The sequence below is a fragment of the Triticum dicoccoides genome, chromosome 7B (assembly GCF_002162155.2).
Source record: "Triticum dicoccoides isolate Atlit2015 ecotype Zavitan chromosome 7B, WEW_v2.0, whole genome shotgun sequence".
Taxonomy (NCBI): domain Eukaryota; kingdom Viridiplantae; phylum Streptophyta; class Magnoliopsida; order Poales; family Poaceae; genus Triticum; species Triticum dicoccoides.
The window spans coordinates 616474486-616484444 of record NC_041393.1 but is presented as its reverse complement, the minus strand read 5'-3'; the positions used below and the strand labels follow the sequence as shown (position 1 = coordinate 616484444).

General features: G+C 49.5%; 1 long non-coding RNA gene across 4 annotated transcripts in view; it reads left to right on the top strand.

Moving 5' to 3' along the window:
* LOC119337232 overlaps positions 1 to 1969 on the top strand; it is a 3786-nt gene extending 1817 nt beyond the window's left edge. For all 4 annotated transcript variants that reach the window (XR_005163081.1, XR_005163083.1, XR_005163084.1 and 1 more), the window contains exon 4: positions 1745 to 1969. This is a non-coding gene — a long non-coding RNA (uncharacterized LOC119337232). The remainder of the gene's footprint in view (positions 1 to 1744) is intronic.
* The last annotated feature ends 7990 nt before the right edge of the window (positions 1970 to 9959 follow it).

Here is a 9959-nt window from a genome sequence, read left to right as displayed (position 1 = left end):
CCCCCAACTGTTGGTGAGTTCTTGCGGATTGCTTCAGTCTGCAACTAGATCTCCCTATCCTGCCCATCAAATCTGATTTACTACTGAGATGCAACTAGATTTATTTGTACAACTTCAGTTTTACGCTTAGTTATATTTATAACGGGGCATCATATTATTAACTATTTTTTTCATTCTCTATATACTGAACGAAAACAAGGTATTTTATGTTTTTATTCTCTGAATTGCACAAGTGGCATGCAACTGTTTCTATTCTTTTTATTATCTAGAAGCAACAGCAAGGATATATCATACATGAGGGTACATAAAGGCCAGCTAGGAAATAGATTAGCTTTGAACACCAAAGTCAAGAATCTACTTTTGTAACTAGACTTTTTGTGTTGAACATCTCTCCTAGACTGAGATTTTTTGATAAAGTCAAAAAAATTGCTAAAAAAAAGATGTGTTATGGGGTGGGAAACACAAAGTCTGAGATTCCTTGTTCTTGGTGCAGTGACTTTTTATTCCAGGTTTACAATCATTTACTATCTACAGGTAATAATCCAGAATGATTAGTATTTAGCTCAAAGAGATCAAGAAAAAAATTGCTCAACGGTTTGCTCAATTCTCGTGAAATTTGTAACTGGATTGCCACGGTTATTGTTGTGTATATTTGTTTCTTTCTAGAAACATAGGGGTTTTATGCCACCGTTCGCAGATACTGCCACGGATGTTGAGTGGCAACATGTTATTCCTTAGGTTCATGAAATGGAAAAAAAATCTTTTGAGTTTAAATTTTCTATATTACTGCATCAATTATGTAAGCAAATAAGTTCACCTTTGTTAGACCCCTCCAGCTATGTACTTTTGCTGCTACTAATCGTGAACTATATCAACATGGAGCATTCTAATTCTTCTGCATTGTTCTCTATCTCGACAACTACTGTAGTGTAGGCTGAAGCAATGACATGTATGATTGATGTAATTGCATCTCAATAGGAACTATTTGGTGCATAGTATATTGGTCCTAGCCTACTTGCTGTAAATGTCTGATTTTGATGGATTTTGTTTGGATTTGATTATACAATCAAGAATATTTACCCTTTTGAGCCATATTCAACAGGTATATCATCTAATACTAACGATTTCAATTATCATGGCGTATACAAGTCAAAACTAAATCCAGTAAATCTGTATATCTACTAAAAAGTCACAGTTATATATATTTAGCTTTCAGCTCAGTGTATATATATACTCCCTCCGTTTCTAAATATTTGTCTTTTTAGAGATTTCAAATGGACAACATGTACGGATGTATATAGACATATTTTAGAGTGTAGATTCACTCATTTTGCTTCGTACGTATTCACTTATTGAAATATCTAAAAAGACAAATATTTAGGAACGGAGGGAGTATTTAACTTTCAGCTCACTGTATCCACTATCTGTAAAGTTGTATGTTTATTTTTTTGGAAACAAGTGTTGGAATATTGGCTGCTGGTACCTATGCACAGTAACTAAGTATGTCCCCGGGAACACTAAATGCTCAGCAATCGGACAGAGAGCTTCTATGCCACATCCATGGCCACTACTGGGAGTTGATTGGTGGTCTTCATGTTCCGAAATGCTACTTTTATAGATTAGATAAGCGTATTCCTCATTTTGTGTTCTTGTGTGTGCATAATGCAGATATGAATTCTGGCTGCATTCAATTTCATAAACTAATTAAACATTCTAATAATTGAGACTTCTTTAACTTCTGTAGGAAGCAAACATAAGGACTGGACTCACAATGAACCATGAAGCCGGCGATCCGCGTCAACTGGATGCTTTAGCTTTCATTTTGTACAACCGATGTCTCATATTTGCGTCTTTTTGCTGTCATTCTGTAAACCTGATGTATGGTGTCTTGTCTTGGTGCTTAGAACAGACTGAAGTGTATGTATGTGACAATTAGTTAATGGAATAAAAATGGTTTGGTGCACCTGATGTATGATGTCTTGATGGTTATGCTTAGAACACATGACCTATATGTATGTGACAATCAGTACCATATGCTAATTAAAATTGTGGTTGGCTGAACAAAATGTTGACGAATTATTGGCCGGGAAAAGAAAATGCCATCAGCTTGTTGGTCGGCAAAACAAACACCATCAAACAGTTGGTTGGGAAAGGCTAACAACAGGCCCAACAAAATGTTGGTCGGGAAAGAATACCCATCCGATAGTCGGTCGGGAAAGGCCCATGGTTACCCTAATGGACTGTTGGTCGGGAAAGGCCCATGGTAGGCCCAACAGACTGTTGGTCGGGAAAAATACCCCTTAGCCATCAAGCAGTGTGTCGGGAAAGATATGTCAGTCGGGAAAGGGTTTTCCCGTCTGGACTTTTCCTAACAGACATGATTGGTCGGCATTAGTCTTTCCCGACCGACAGTATGTCGGTGGAAGCTGTATTTCCGACCAACCTAGCTGACGGGGATGTAGTGTTGTGGTGTAGTGCTTCGCTGCTCGGCCTACGCCAGCCACTGCCCTAAAACCACATCAAATCTCCAGCCCATTCCCCCACCTTTCGATCCCCTAGCCCGCATCAAGCGTCCCCTAGTTCGCCGGAAAGCCATGGTGCGCCGCAAGATCACTTACTACAAGATGTTGACGTCGGAGCGCCGCACAGAAATTGCGGCGGCGGTCGGTGCCACAGACCTCCGTTCCCAAGCTCGCCTGCGGTGGGCCAATCCCCGAGTTCTTTGGAGCCAAGCTACGAGGAGGAGGAAGCCGATCCAATGTTCACTGTGGAGGTCGCAGCGCAGAAGGCCCCCGATGGGTATGAGACGATGGACGTCGACTTCGTGCCGGCCTCCGACTCCCCCATGGTGCAGGCGGACCAGCGGTTCAACATGGCGATACTAAAGGAGGACCGGGAGGCAGAGGCTCAACTCGACGCGGAGCGCGCGCATGCCGCTGCCATCGAGGCTCTCTTGCAGGCGGAACCGGATGTCGTGGATGTGAACCGGGCGGCGGAGGCTCAACTTGAGGCGGAGCGCGCGGATGCTGCTGCCATCGAGGCCCTCCTGCAGGCGGAACCGGACGTCCTGGACATGAACCGGGTGGCAGAGGCTTGACTCGATGCAGAGCGCGTGGATGCCGCTCTCATCGACGCCCTCCTGCAGGCGGAACCGGAAGTCCTGGACTTGAACCGGGCGGCAGAGGCTCGACTCGACGCAGAGCGCGCGGATGCCGCTCTCATCAACGCCCTCCTACAGGCGGAACCGGAAGTCCTGGACTTGAACCGGGCCGCGGAGGCTCGACTCGACGCGGAGCGCGCGGATGCCGCTGCCATCGAGGCCCTCTTGCAGGCGGAACCAGACGTCCTCGACTTGAACCGGGTTGTGCTCTCGTCCATGCAGAGTGCCTGCACGCTCCGCTTGAACCAGTAGCTGGAGGCCGAGGACAACCACGGTGCAGAGACACACGTCGGCAGCGACGGCTGGTTCGCGCCGGCAGCCAAAGACGACAAGGCCGTCTCTTTCCGCAAGCAGTGATAGTTTTTCTTTATGTTGTTGTTTTTATTATTATGGATCTTTTGCTATGTAAAAACATACTATTTGTTATGCAAGTCGCCTGACTTGGGTCAGTCTACCATTTCAGGAGGTTGGATGAATATCCTACGTCTCCTAACCCTTCTTTCCTTCTTCCTCACCTCTTCTTCTTCCCCAATAGACCACCGCACGGGCCGTATGGATACTCCGGTTGGATAAACATACTCTATAAACAAAAATTATGTGTCAGCGATAGGATGACTGAGTTTGGTTTGTTCACATGCGACAACACGTGTCAGTGAGGGTGCGTTCCCTTGGTTGGGTTTGCAGCGTGCAGGAGCGACTGTGTGAGGGTGCGGTGCGACCGCGGCGTGCAGGAGCGACCGTGTGAGGGTGCGGTGCGACCGCGACAGCCGTGCGCAAGTGTACCTCCTTCTCATTTTGAAAACTTTAGGCAAGCTTGGCAAAAATGTGTGGCGAAGTTTGGCAATGCAAGGCCTAGACCCAAACAGGATAAGTACGTACGTACTAGGAGTACTAGTGTTAAAAAAGAAAGGCGGGGTTTTCCTTCGATACAAATCCTCGTTTCATGTGTCAATTAATGCGTATTTTTTTCTCGAAAGACCAAAGAGCTAACCATCTCACTCCTCATCGCTTGATTAATGCAGCGCCATGCAAACAAACCTTCTCACTTCCGCATGCATACAGGGGATATTAATGTCCTTGGTTGCTAACCCCATCAATTTTGCCTCGATTAGTGTTAGTGGCCCTTTGCAAATTGTAATTTTGATATACTGGCCTTGTGTACAAAAAAATGGAGGTAGTAACTATATTTGAATTCCTTGCCCATTGCGGTGACGTCGACGATTTTTTTTGTGTGGTTTGGCAAAGTGCGTTCGACGGAGAACACCATTGAGGGAGACCATGGTAAGTCGTTCGCAAGTGCCGCCTGATGGGGTTATGTACCTAGGGTAGGGTCATGGACCTGATCCAAGTAACTTACCCCAAGACATCCTTAGAAGAGGTCGCCTTCCAGTCGACCAACGAAGATTCACTCGACTGGCCTAAAGGACTCGACCACGAAGACTCACTCGACCACCAGGAGGTCAAGAGGCACTCTGCACTGCAACGGCCTGTAATCAAGTAGACTTTATGATAGTAAAGGCCTTTATGTGGGGCGTTACCAGTAACGCCCCAGACTTAACTCACCTTAAACCCTCTCCTACGTGGGCTGGCTGGGGTCCTGGCGCACTCTATATAAGCCACCCCCCTCCACAGGCAGAAGGGTTCGGCACCTTGTAGTTCATACACTCATAATCCACTCGACCGCCTCCGGGCTCCGAGACGTAGGGCTGTTACTTCTTTCGAGAAGGGCCTGAACTCGTACATCCTTTGTGCTTACAACCTCTCCATAGCTAGGACCTTGCCTCTCCATACCTACCCCCCACTCTACTGTCAGGCTTAGAACCACGACAGTTGGCGCCCACCGTGGGGCCGGTGTTTTAGCGATTTTGTGGAGAAGTTGCGATTCTTCCGAGTACTTTCATCATGGTGTCTGCTGGAGTTTTGGTCGAGGGTCAAGAGATCCGTCTCGGCGCTCTCACCTTCATCACCGACGACTCCGCATGGCTCCAGGAGGCTCCACTCGACGTAGATGCGCTCCCCGTCCGCGGTGCGACGCATTTTCGCGCATGTGTCCGCGGCGTTCTGCTGTGGCAACCGTCGACCCAGTATCGGTCGGCTCCTCCATCGTCCACCCTCCCGGTCTCCCGCCAGCGCAAGCGCTCAGGCCGGTCGAGGCTTCAGCGATGGGTGAGTCACGCGGTGGCTCGCCAATCGGCCACTACCCAAGTTGCGGCAATCGAGCCCAACGAATCTCTCTACGGCTTGTTCGATCAGTCGACTGGCTCCGTAGAGACTGCATCCGAGTGCGGAAGCAGTGATCCAGCGGCGGAAATCTTGATGGTCGACGGGCCCCACAGCCCTCCTGGCTTCGCCCGTGGTGGTGGAGCAGGTGACGGCGGCGACCCTGCACGAGGCTACGAAGAGTACCAGCCCGAGCCACTCGACTCTCTGCAAAGGGAGGAACTTCGCCGCAGGAACGAGGATCCCCTGCGTATTCCCATCGCAGGAGAAACCCCCGAGGCTCGTGCCTTGGAGGAGGCGCGTCTGGCCAATTTGGCCGAGCGCACTCGACTGGAGAACCTTCAGCGAGCACTCGACGAGCGCGCGCGGCAACGAGTTCCCGACACCAGTCGACGTCAACTCTTCCCGCCGACTCAGGTATATCGAACCCCAATTTAGAATTTAGCAGCTGCGACCCGTATAGCAGAGTCCATCCAGCCTTCGCAGTCGGAAGCTGGCAGAGGTTTGCTGCAGATCAGGGATCTGCTCCGGGCAGCAGGAGATCAGAATTCAGCCGTGTCTCAGTCGCGCAACAGAATTCACAGTCGATCCGTCACTGTGAATACGGTTCAGTCGGCTCACAGCCCCAGATCGCCTCCGCGGCGCGAAGGGCGTGAGAATCGGCGAGATCAATATGGCGACATACTCGACCGAGATGATAGGCGTCGAGTGCCCTATTCCCCTCCGAGGGGTGGGTCTTACGCTCCTCGGCAGCCAGATGATAGGCGTCAGTACAGTACAGGGCATAGGGTTCCAGTTGACCCCAGAGAGCCAGGCTTCGACGCGCGATCCATTATCGTGCAAGGGTTGGTCGACCGGAACAGAGCCCATCGAGGCGCACTCGACAGAGATGTACCCACAAGCAGTCGAGTGCATGTTTCTGGTCCTGAATGTTTCAGCAGAGCTATCAGAGCCGCAGTTATTCCCCCCAATTTCAGGTTGGCAACAGGAGTCAGCAAGTTCACTGGTGAGTCTAAGCCTGAAACTTGGCTTGAAGACTACCGAGTGGCAGTTCAGATTGGTGGTGGGAACGACGAGGTGGCCATGAAGCATTTACCCCTCATGTTGGAAGGTTCTGCCAGGGCATGGTTGACTCAATTACCTCCTAGTAGCATTTACACTTGGGAAGATCTGTCCCGAGTGTTCGTCAGAACGTTTGAAGGGACTTGCAAGCGACCAGCTGGATTGACAGAGTTGCAAGTCTGCGTGCAGAAAGCTAATGAGACTCTCAGAGAGTATATTCAGAGGTGGATCACTTTGCACCACACTGTGGAAAATGTCTCTGATCATCAGGCAGTATGCGCCTTCAAAGACGGCGTCAAGAACAGAGAACTGAGTTTGAAATTTGGTCGAACCGGTGACATGACTTTGAGTCGGATGATGGAGATTGCTACCAAGTACGCCAATGGCGAAGAAGAAGACCGACTCCGAAGCGGCAAACACAAGCCGAGTCAGTCGGAAAAGGGAAACACCAGTCGGAAACGGGAAACACCAGTCGGAAACAGAAGCGGAAGGCTGAACCGGCAGCTCCTGGAGAGGCTCTGGCCGTGACTCAAGGAAAGTTTAAGGGGAAACCAAAAGGATCCTGGAACCCCAATAAGGTAAAGGATAAAGAAGGGAACGACGTGTTGGATATGCCATGTCACATTCATACGAAGAAAGATGAAGAGGGGAATATCATTTACCCAAAGCACACCACTCGCCAATGTCGACTCCTGATCCAGCAGTTTCAGGGAAAACAGTCTAAGGACAAGGAGAAGGAGTCGGACAAGGCCGAAGACAAAGAGGACAGTGAGGGAGGATATCCGCATATCAACTCCACTCTGATGATCTTTGCAGATGTGGAAAGCAGAAGTCGACTGAAAGTGATTAACCGAGAGGTGAACATGGTTGCCCCAGCAAAGGCAAATTATCTGAAGTGGTCTCAAACACCCATCACATTCGACCAATCTGATCACCCGACTCATATTGCCACCCCTGGGAGGCAAGCTTTGGTGGTCGATCCAGTTGTCGAAGGCACTCGACTGACGAAGGTGCTGATGGATGGTGGAAGTGGGCTGAATTTATTGTATGCTGACACATTGAAAGGTATGGGCATTCCGATGTCCCGACTGAGCACTAGTAACATGAGCTTCCATGGAGTTATACCAGGGAAGAAGGCCGAGTCACTCGGCCAGATAGCTTTGGATGTGGTGTTTGGTGATTCGAAGCATTTTCGCAAAGAAAAGTTGACGTTTGAGGTCGTGGATTTTCAGAGTGCATATCATGCCATTTTGGGGAGACCAGCCTATGCACGGTTCATGGCTCGACCATGTTACGTGTACCTCAAATTGAAGATGCCCGGTCCCAAAGGTGTGATCACTGTCACCGGTGATAGGAAAAAGGCAGAAGAGTGCTTTCAGAAGGGCTCCAAGATTGCCGATTCCCAGGTGACAGCAGTCGAGTTCGAAGAATACAAGCAAAACGCAGATCCGAGTGACTTGCTGCGATCCAAGAAGCCCGCCACAGAGTCTGCATTCCAGTCGTCCGGTGAGACGAAGCCTGTTCACATTCACCCGACCGACCCCGAAGCAGCTCCGACCCGCATCTCCACGACACTCGACCCAAAATAGGAAGAAGCGCTCATCCAGTTCCTCCGTGAGAACTGGGACATTTTTGCATGGAAGCCCGCTGACATGCCAGGTGTTCCCAGGGGACTGGCTGAGCATCGCCTAAGAGTCGACTCGTTTGCAAAACCAGTCAAAGAGCATCTTCGACGGTCCGCCGTCCAGAAGAGAAAGGCCATCGGTGAAGAAGTGGCTCGACTGTTGGCGGCAGGATTTATCCGAGAGATATACCACTCCGAGTGGCTCGCTAATGTCGTCATGGTTCCTAAGAAGGACAAGTCGCTCCGAATGTGCATTGATTTCAAGCACATCAACCGGGCCTGCCCGAAAGATCACTTTCCTCTCCCTCGCATAGATCAAATTGTTGACTCGACCGCGGGATGCGAGAGGTTGTCTTTTTTAGATGCTTACTCCGGGTACCACCAGATCCGTCTGTACGGGCCCGATGAGGTAAAAACAGCTTTCATCACTCCATTCGGGTGCTTCTGCTATATCACCATGCCATTCGGCCTCAAGAATGCCGGAGCCACATTTATGCGAATGATTCAGAAGTGTCTACTCACTCAAATCAGTCGGAATGTGGAAGCTTATATGGATGATATTGTTGTCAAGTCACGAAAAGGTTCCGACCTGCTCGCTGACCTCGCCGAAACATTTGCCAACCTCAGAAGGTATGATATCAAGCTCAATCCATCAAAGTGCACATTTGGAGTTCCTGGTGGCAAGTTACTCGGTTTTCTCGTTTCCGAACGGGGAATCGACGCTAACCCAGAGAAGATTGGCACTATTCTCCAAATGAAACGCCCTGTGCGAGTGCACGATGTCCAGAAGCTTACTGGATGCTTGGCCGCATTAAGTCGATTCATCTCACGACTCGGTGAAAAGGCACTGCCTCTTTACCGACTGATGAAGAAGGCTGACAAGTTCGAGTGGACTCCAGAAGCTGATGCAGCGTTTGCCGAGCTAAAAGCTCTGCTCTCCACCCAGCCGGTGCTTGCTGCTCCAATCAGCAAAGAGCCTCTGTTGCTCTACATCGCAGCCACAGGACAAGTCGTCAGTACTGTGCTAACGGTCGAGCGGGAAGAAGAAGGAAAAGCTCTCAAAGTTCAGCGCCCAGTATATTATTTGTCTGAAGTCTTGACTCCATCCAAGCAGAGATATCCTCATTATCAGAAGCTTGTGTACGGAATATACATGACCACAAAGAAGGTTGCTCATTATTTCTCTGACCATTCCATCACAGTCGTCAGCGACGCTCCACTATCAGAGATTTTGCACAACAGAGATGCAACTGGTCGAGTGGCCAAATGGGCGATTGAACTTCTTCCCCTTGATATCAAGTTTGAGGCAAAGAAAGCCATTAAGTCCCAGGCGATAGCAGATTTCCTCGCCGAGTGGACTGAACAACAGCAGCCGACTGAAGTTCACTCGGAGCATTGGACCATGTTTTTTGATGGTTCCAAGATGTTGAATGGTTCCGGTGCTGGGGTTGTCCTGGTTTCCCCCAGAGGAGATAAGCTCAGATATGTGCTCCAGATTCACTTTGATTCCTCCAACAATGAGGCAGAATATGAGGCCCTCCTATATGGGTTGCGCATGGCCATTTCACTCGGCGTCCGTCGCCTAATGGTCTATGGCGACTCGGATTTAGTGGTCAATCAGGTGATGAAAGAGTGGGACGTGAGAAGCCCAGCCATGACTGGATACTGCAGTGCAGTGAGGAAGCTGGAAAAGAAGTTCGAGGGGTTGGAGCTCCATCATATACCCCGACTGAAAAATCAAGCAGCTGATGATCTAGCAAAGATAGGTTCCAAGAGAGAAGCCATTCCGAGTGGTGTGTTCTTGGAGCATATACACACTCCGTCAGTCAAAGAAGATCCTTTCACCGAAGAAACTCCGCAGCCCAAGAGCGCCACAGATCCGACTGAAGTTGA